Genomic DNA, 8,248 nt, shown 5'->3' on the forward strand with positions numbered 1-8,248 from the left:
ATTTGAGTTTAATTTCAGTTCTATTTAGTTTGTATTTAAATTTGGGTTAGTATATAAATCAATAGTTAATTATAATTTGTAAAAAAAATAATAGATTTTGCATTTTGAGAAAGTTGGTTACGTTTCATTCTTTCACTCTCTTTCTCTCTCTCTCTCTGCAACTGTTCTTCATCTTCTTCATTCTTGTGTATTGTTAATTGATGTTCATTGTTGAACTCCAATAAATGGTCTCCAGAGTTCCGGTTCGATTCATAGGGAAACACAAATGTAGTCAGGTGTGTGATTGATTTTATTTATGAAATTCACGTTGAATTGAAGTTCGAAATGAGGAGAATCACAAATCATGATTCTCAGGATTTGGAAAACTCAAGTGTTGGTGAGAGCTGAGTGATTTGCACAAGAACAAAGATGGATGGTGAAAACGGTAGCTTGAACATAAAGCTTCCAATATTCGATGTGAAGAATTGGAATCGATGGTCGATTCACCATAATAAAATAGACAAAATTAAGGACACATAGCAAAAAGAGTGTCTAAAAAAGGCTTAGGGATCATCAAGTTATGAGCCTTTAAAGTTATCAAAAACAACAGAAATAAATAGGCAAAAAAATACAATTAATAAAATGGGTCTGAGGTGAGGGGGAGTCGAACCCTAAACCTTTTGCACACACAAAGCCTTACACACACAAACCCTTAACACGCATGCTTCCACCACTGGGATGGTAATACATCCACTAATTTATTTAAAAACAATTGAATTAGTAATAAATCAAGTTCTAGAAATTTAAAAGTGACACCATCATCATCTTCTTCAACCTCACAACCACACTTCCATGGCCAAAACTCAAATTGCTTATTTCTTAACCAAATGCAATGAAGTAAACATGAAAGTTTCTTAGAATTTTACTAGGAATTCAAATATGTGCTTATCATTAATTTATTTAAACTGTATCTCACAAGTTTAAATCAAAACCAGAAGAATCCTAAATATTCAAAATGAAATTAAATAGCTATGAACAACAATGAATGTCCAAAATGTTAAGGATTTCATCATTCACTGTAGCGGTAAATTCATGATCATCAAGCTATGGATAAGCTAGACATCAAATAACAAGACTCGCCACCTCACTTTTATTGTTTCGAAGGGAAAAGGAAAAAGTACGAACAAAATCCAAAAAAATAAGTAGTTTTCAAATCAAAACTAATAAAATGCCAAAGATTACAGGTAAGGGGGTTGGTTACATAGAGGGAAGGTCTTAACACCCAAAGTGTCCTAGGTACTCTTAGGGAGCCCTTTCTTGTGTGCATATGTGTTTTTGTACAAATGATGTTTGCAAACAAATAGAATGCGGGGATGAGAAAATAATTTATTAATTATATATTTTTTTGTGTTTGACAAGACCTTCGAACTTGTGCCTACGTACCAACATAAAAATGAGGGATCAAAACCTCGTAGATCGTGGTATAAATTTCAAAGTGGATGCATTGCTTTTAACAAAAATTAGGTTTGAAAGGCACAAAGGCCTAAAATGGTTTGAATGAGTTAGTTCCTTTTGGCTTTTGAAAACTTTAAGTCAAGTATAGTTAAGTCTATTTACAAATTTGATTAAAAGAAGTTTAAAAATACAATGGCATAAGGCTAAAATTTCTAATTTGCAAGATGGTCTAAGTTTAGAAAAAAAACTAGTACAAACAAAGAAATCTTTTTAAAAGGAGGGAGAGATTTTGAAATTAAAGAAGTGGGGAAGATATGAAAGGACTAATCCTAAACACAAATTTAAAAGTTGAGAGTTGAAAAGATCTGACCAATGGGCTGCAATCTAATAGACAAGAATGTCATATAGAAACCCAAATTTTCTTGGACATTAGAATCAAGCAACAAACAATGCACAAAATATCAACTTGAAGAGCAAGGCATCAAATAAAGATATCCACATCCAAGCTTAGCAATTCCATGAGTTCCTCCAAATTTACCCATGTAGCAGATGAATTCCACAATGCACAAATCACAAGTTCAACATAACAGTTTCACGATAATCATGTTGCAGATGAACTCAAATGGATCTTCAATGATGTATCATATGAAGTTTCAAATTGAAAACACTTGGTTTCATGAAAGTTGGCATTAGCCAAGTCCTTTGCATAGGGAGTGTTATCTAAATTCTAAGTCCAATTGTCTCAACTCAAAACAACGGTCCACAGAAGATATTTTTTAGGGTTTTTGTTCTTATTATGTACATTAATGGTCAAAGACCACACAAACAAATACAATATAGACAATCACAATATATCACAAAATATGGTCCAAGTTGACAAAGTGAAAATGACATTAACATAAACTATTAGAATGGTATGAATAATGGCAAAATGAATAAGGCTTAAAAATAAAGTGCATTAAAAGTAAATGCCTTGAAATTAAATGTTAGTTGTTAATAAGTTAGGAGTTAGTATTGCTTTTGCTTTTCTTTTTTAAGTCATTCTTTGGAGAACACTCAACCCACTTATCACAAGCATGGATCCTTGAACCAAGACATCTTCCAAAGGAAGGAAAAAAGGCCAAGTTTCCACATAATACCATGAAAGAGGGGAGACTTACAATCTCACTAACTAGAATGCTATGCCTTTTATGCGCAAAAATTTAGCGCTATGTTAAGCAATTGTAATCGGACTTATGTAGAAGTCACAACTATTTGAGGATGGACAATAGAATTTTGGTGTTAATGCATGTTAGAGACATAGTATGATGAACTATGCTCATGAAACATACCACACACGAAAAGAATATGCAAAAGTGAGGGCCTAATCTCATCCATACTTATGTTGATTTTGCAATCGACTAGCCTTAGGATATTGAGATATTATAGGTCCATGATATGAATGCATAAAGAAGGGGAATGAGATGAAGAGGGAGGGGAAATGGATCAAAATCAAATTGGACAAAGGAAGACTTTTACCAAATCAAGATCATTCATTCATTTTGGGAGATGGAATGTATATTCCCTCAATCCCCTAAATCCAATAATCTTAACTTAACAAAGTGAAATCAACCTTGACCAAGGCCCAACAACACAAGTCAATCAAAATGGCTATACACAAATTATTTTGCATTTATTCAATTAAAAATACTAAAAATAATACATTAAATTAAATATGGTTGGTCAATCTCCTAAAACCTCATCAAAACACCAAAGAAATGGGCATGAGATTTATCATAGATCAATCAAGGTCAAAGGACCTTGGAGAATTTTTTTTAGAATTTTTGGAAACTTAAAAGTATTTTTAAACAATTAAAAATATTCACAAAATCAATTAAATCATGAAAATAAATTAAATGAAAGAGGATTTTATTTAAATTTTTTTGGTGAAACTCTCATTTTTTTGGACCAATATTAAAATTAATATGAATTAATGAAAATCAAAGGAATAAAAATTAAAATAAAAAAATAAAAAAAACATGGACCACTTGATCTGCCTCATTAATTGAGGTGGCGAATCAAGTGGTTGAGCGCGCACGTTCCATGGTACACTTGAGTCAACTGATTACACGCCTGGTAATCAATATGTACGCTCGTGATTAAAACATTTTAAAACAGATCAATGGTTTTGAACGCTTCCAGCTCATCGCCGGAGCCAAAGGCCGATCATCTTCTCCGATGATCCTGGGCGGACTGGTTCAATCATCACCATAACATAAATGAAAAAGGAGGACATGATCTTAAATAAAAATGGCGTAGATCACGAATATCACATCAATTTTAACTAACCCCAAATATATAGAGAGATATGTGGAGTTGAACTTTGAGGTGTGTCAACTGAGTTGCTTCGATGTGACCTCCAAGCAACTCAATCTTCTTGCCTACATTAGTAGGACTTCAGGCAACCAAAGATCTAAGAGAATTGATGCGAATTGAGTGAGAATCGAAGAGAAGAAGAAATCTGGAAAATACCTTCAATGTTGTGTAGAACTTGATCTTTCTTGCTTTAATTTGTGTTTGATCTTGCTCAGGTAACTGGCAGAAGTGGCTTAGGATTGGTACAAAGCTTTGGATCCTGGAGTTTTTGAATCTCCAAACAGTAAGATTCAAACTTAATTTTCAAATGAAAATTTTCAGGTTTTCCTTTCAAATGTGAGGGTTTCAAGTGTGGAGGCAAAGTTGGCGCGCAAAGGTCCTTTGAGATGAGCACAGAGGGTCTATTTATAGCAAAATGAAGTGTTATTTGCACACTTGAAAATTTGTCCAAATTTGGCAATGTAATGTTCATGCTTGCATGGGCGTGTCCAGGCCCATGAAGCAATGCAATTAGGTCCACAATCAACTGTACTGAGGTCTGAATGAAGCTTGAATGGCAAGGTAAAGTTATTTGATCATTTGAAGCTTGAATCTTTCCAACTCATACAACCCTGTTTAAGCCATGTGCAGACCCCTCAAACTTTATCCAAAATGAATGAATCAGGACTTTTTGGAAAGCTTAGATCAAGAGGAACAACTCTTATGTTGAACACTTTTCCATTTGGAACTTGTATCATGGTGAATTTTGAGGTGGAAGTTTGGAAATTTGAACATGTTGAAATTTTTTCTAAGTGTCAAGTCACATACTTCATTATTCCACCTTGATTAACTTTTTATGTGAGCCCTAAATGAGAAATGAGTCTTCATAAAAGTTGTATATATTTCAAAGATCTTCAAAGTGGTCACCAATGGTATTTGGATTTATAATGAGTGAGTTATGCATTTTTTAAGTTGAGGAAAATCACTTGTTCAATGGTATTGGTCCAAAATGACCTATAATGTATCCTCATATAACATGCTCATAAAAGTTGATTTAGCTCTCACTCCAAACATAAAAGTTGAATTAGACAACTTGAATTAGATTGTTCAACTTGGAAATATTTCATCTCATAAAAATTGAGCAAGTTATGGCCTTGGGAATTTGACTTCCAAATTAGGGTTTAGACAAAATGACGTTTAATGTTTCAACATAGAAAATGACATTACAAGCAAAATTAGCTCTAGACCTCAACATGAAAGTTGTTTGGAATGTCATTTCGAGTAACGTTGCTCTTGAAATAATTTCATATGATGAAAATTCTAGGAGATAGGGTCTAGGGAGACCTAGTTTTGATCAGATGAATTCATCTGGCCAACCACCATCAACCAACTTGCTAACTTGAAATTATCTTGAATTTTTAGGCTCATGGTAGATCATATATGCATAAGATGATGGAGTTTGAAGTGTCCCTTGATAAATTTGATCAATTGGTGAAGAAGATTGTTGAAGTCACTCAAGATACTGATAACATGAAATAATATCACATTCTAGGACTCGATTTAATTAAATTATATTATTATTTACTTCAATTTGCTTCATTTCATTCGATATTACTCGGTATTTTCTTTCTATTTATCTCAGGTAGCTTATTTGAAGCACAAGTGAAAAAGGAAGAAAAGGAGGTGCAAAAAGAAATGAAAAGAAGCAAATTCCACCAAAAGCCCAGCCCAAATGCACAGGCGCTGCGCCTGTGACGAGCGTCACACAAGCTGTGACGAGCGTCACGCCATGTCTACTTGTGTTACGAGCGTAACACATGGTGTGACGGACGTCACACCATTCCCCTATATTTTTGGCTTCAGAAGCGCAACAAAGACGTTGAGGCCTATTGTTACGCTTGACCATTTGCAACGTGAAGACTCTTTACACGGAAGACCTTTGGAAACAGTTACAACAAGTGACCAATATAAATAGTGGTTTTTTTGGCAAACCCTAGGTCGCTCTTCTTCGCCGTTTCTCTTTTTCGCGCTTTTTCTTTTCCAGCAGTACAAGCATATTTTACAGCATTATTTTTACAGTCTTTATATTTTTTCCTTGGCAATTTCTATTTTCTTTTCCAGCAATTAATTAATTTTTCGCACAATAATTTCTACACCGGAAACTATTATGTATCTTTCACTAGATCTAACCTTACGTTAGACCCTAGATTTTTATTCCTTCACTTTTATTTTTCTGTCTGATTGAAGAATTCAAGAACAAATCCAACCGGTCTGTGGTGGATGATCAAGACTGCTATTAATTACTCAGGTTCTTTAATTATTGTTTGAATTTATATATGCCCTATTTTATTATTGATTTATATTATTTGCCTGAGATGAATTTGTTTATGCATGATAATTATTTAGATCTGTTTAGCATGTCTGGCTAATTTATTTAGGTATCGGTATGTAGAGTAAGCGGAATGAAGGAATCAAAACTAAGTTGGTTTAATTAAGTTTAAAATTTAAATCACTCTTTTCACGGCCTCAATTTACAGGTTTAATAACAAGGTTTTTGTACGAAAGTAAAAGACATAAAGAAGTTAAAATCAATAGAACGAGAGTTTGAGTTTTTGACTGGACAGTGTAAATTGGACATTAATTCTAGATCAGGGGGAGAGCAATTTTTAGAGTTAATTAAATTCTAATCTTTTTCAAAAAGTATTTTTAAAGGTTGAATGTGAGGACGAGAGTTAAGCATTTGAATTTAATTATATAACCTAAGTCAACAGAGCGAGAGTTTGAGACAAGGGTGTTTAAACGATTAGTGTTTTCTTAAAAAGAGTTTCTACGGATTCTATTGTTTTCAAAAAGTGGTTTTTGACTTAACTAATAAGTGACAACTACGTTAATATAAAATCATAGTTTATTCAACAGAGCGAGAGTTTGAGATAAGACTTTTAATCAATAGTGTCAACTGAAAAGATTTATTTTAAAACCAAGAAACCAACGAAGAATTGATTCCCTAATTACGACGAACTGCATACCGATATCCGTTTAGTTGATATTTAATTTAGGTCCTATTTTTAGTTTTAACTTTTCCCCAAACAATCAAAGTATTACCCGCCTTAGCTTTACGAAGTAACCTTAGAAAACGGTATATCGATTCATAAGTCCCTGTGGGATCGATATCTTTTAAAACTACGCGATAGAACTGTGCACTTGCAGTTTGTACCCCAAATTCGACTCATAAAGTCGCGATCAAGTTTTTGGCGCCGTTGCCGGGGACTTTTATTTAGTCGATATCGTAACTCTTCTGTTACGCTGTAGAGACTAAGGCTTATTTTTCTTTTCTTTTCTTTCTTTCGTTGATTTGTATGCCACATACTCGCTCACAAGGCGAGCCGTTCTACTTACGAATCAACGATATCGAACTATATCTCCGAGTCTTACGACGAATTCGGGAATATCGTGCTGCAAACAATCTCCCTCCTGTCGAACTTCCTGATCTCAAAAGTCTTCTTCCTTCGCCGATACCCAAGATGGCAGAACCAACTCGTGCTCTTCGAGATTACGCCGCTCCATCGCAAGATGAGCCGCATTCGAGTATTGCTCCACCCGCAATCGAAGCAAACAACTTCGAACTTAAACCTTCACTGTTGCAGGCAGTGCAACAGAACCAATTCTCTGGAAATCCTACCGAGGATCCAAACCTTCATTTATCCGTATTTGTCCAATACGCTGATACTGTTAAAGGTAACGGTGTCACTTCAGAGGGAATTCGACTTCGTCTTTTTCCTTTCTCGTTAAGAGACAGCGCTAGAAGATGGCTCCAGTCTCTTCCTTCCAACTCAGTCACCACATGGAACGAGTTAAAGAAAGTCTTTCTTGCCCGATATTTTTCGCCGAGCAAAACAGCTATGTTAAGAGCCCAAATAAATGGATTTAAACAGAAAGATAACGAGTCTCTTTTCGAAGCATGGGAAAGATACAAAGACATGATGAGACTTTGTCCACACCATGGTTTAGAGGACTGGTTAGTAATTCATACCTTCTATAATGACCTCTTGTACAACACGAGGTTAACAATAGACGCCGCCGCAGGTGGTGCACTAATGAACAAACCTTATGCTGATGCTTACCAACTTATCGAAAGCATGGCTCAAAACCACTATCAGTGGGGAAGCGAACGAACAATGGTAGAAAAACCTCAAACGAAAACTGGCATGTACGAGATAAGTAACCTTGATCATGTTAACGTAAAAGTGGATGCTCTGGTCCAAAAAATTGAAAGTTTAAATGTATCACCTCCAGCCACCGTGGTTGCCATAACTCAGAATTGCGAAGTCTGTGGAATCCAAGGTCACACTCCTGCAGATTGTCAACTCCTAACAGGAATCCAAGCGGAACAAGTAAAATATGCTCAAGGAAGCCCTTACTCGCATACCTATAACTCAAATTGGAAGAATCATCCAAATTTTTCATATAAGAGTAATAATGC

The 8,248-nt window shown here is 34.9% G+C and overlaps 1 non-coding gene across 1 annotated transcript; it reads right to left on the reverse strand.

The window, feature by feature from the left end:
- Nucleotides 1-7,667: 7,667 nt before the first annotated feature.
- On the reverse strand, nucleotides 7,668-7,774 carry LOC127133421 (small nucleolar RNA R71). Its single transcript, XR_007807398.1, has one exon. It is a non-coding gene; the product is annotated as a small nucleolar RNA R71 (small nucleolar RNA).
- Nucleotides 7,775-8,248: the final 474 nt, after the last annotated feature.

The sequence above is a fragment of the Lathyrus oleraceus genome, chromosome 3 (assembly GCF_024323335.1).
Source record: "Lathyrus oleraceus cultivar Zhongwan6 chromosome 3, CAAS_Psat_ZW6_1.0, whole genome shotgun sequence".
In the NCBI taxonomy this organism is placed as follows: domain Eukaryota; kingdom Viridiplantae; phylum Streptophyta; class Magnoliopsida; order Fabales; family Fabaceae; genus Lathyrus; species Lathyrus oleraceus.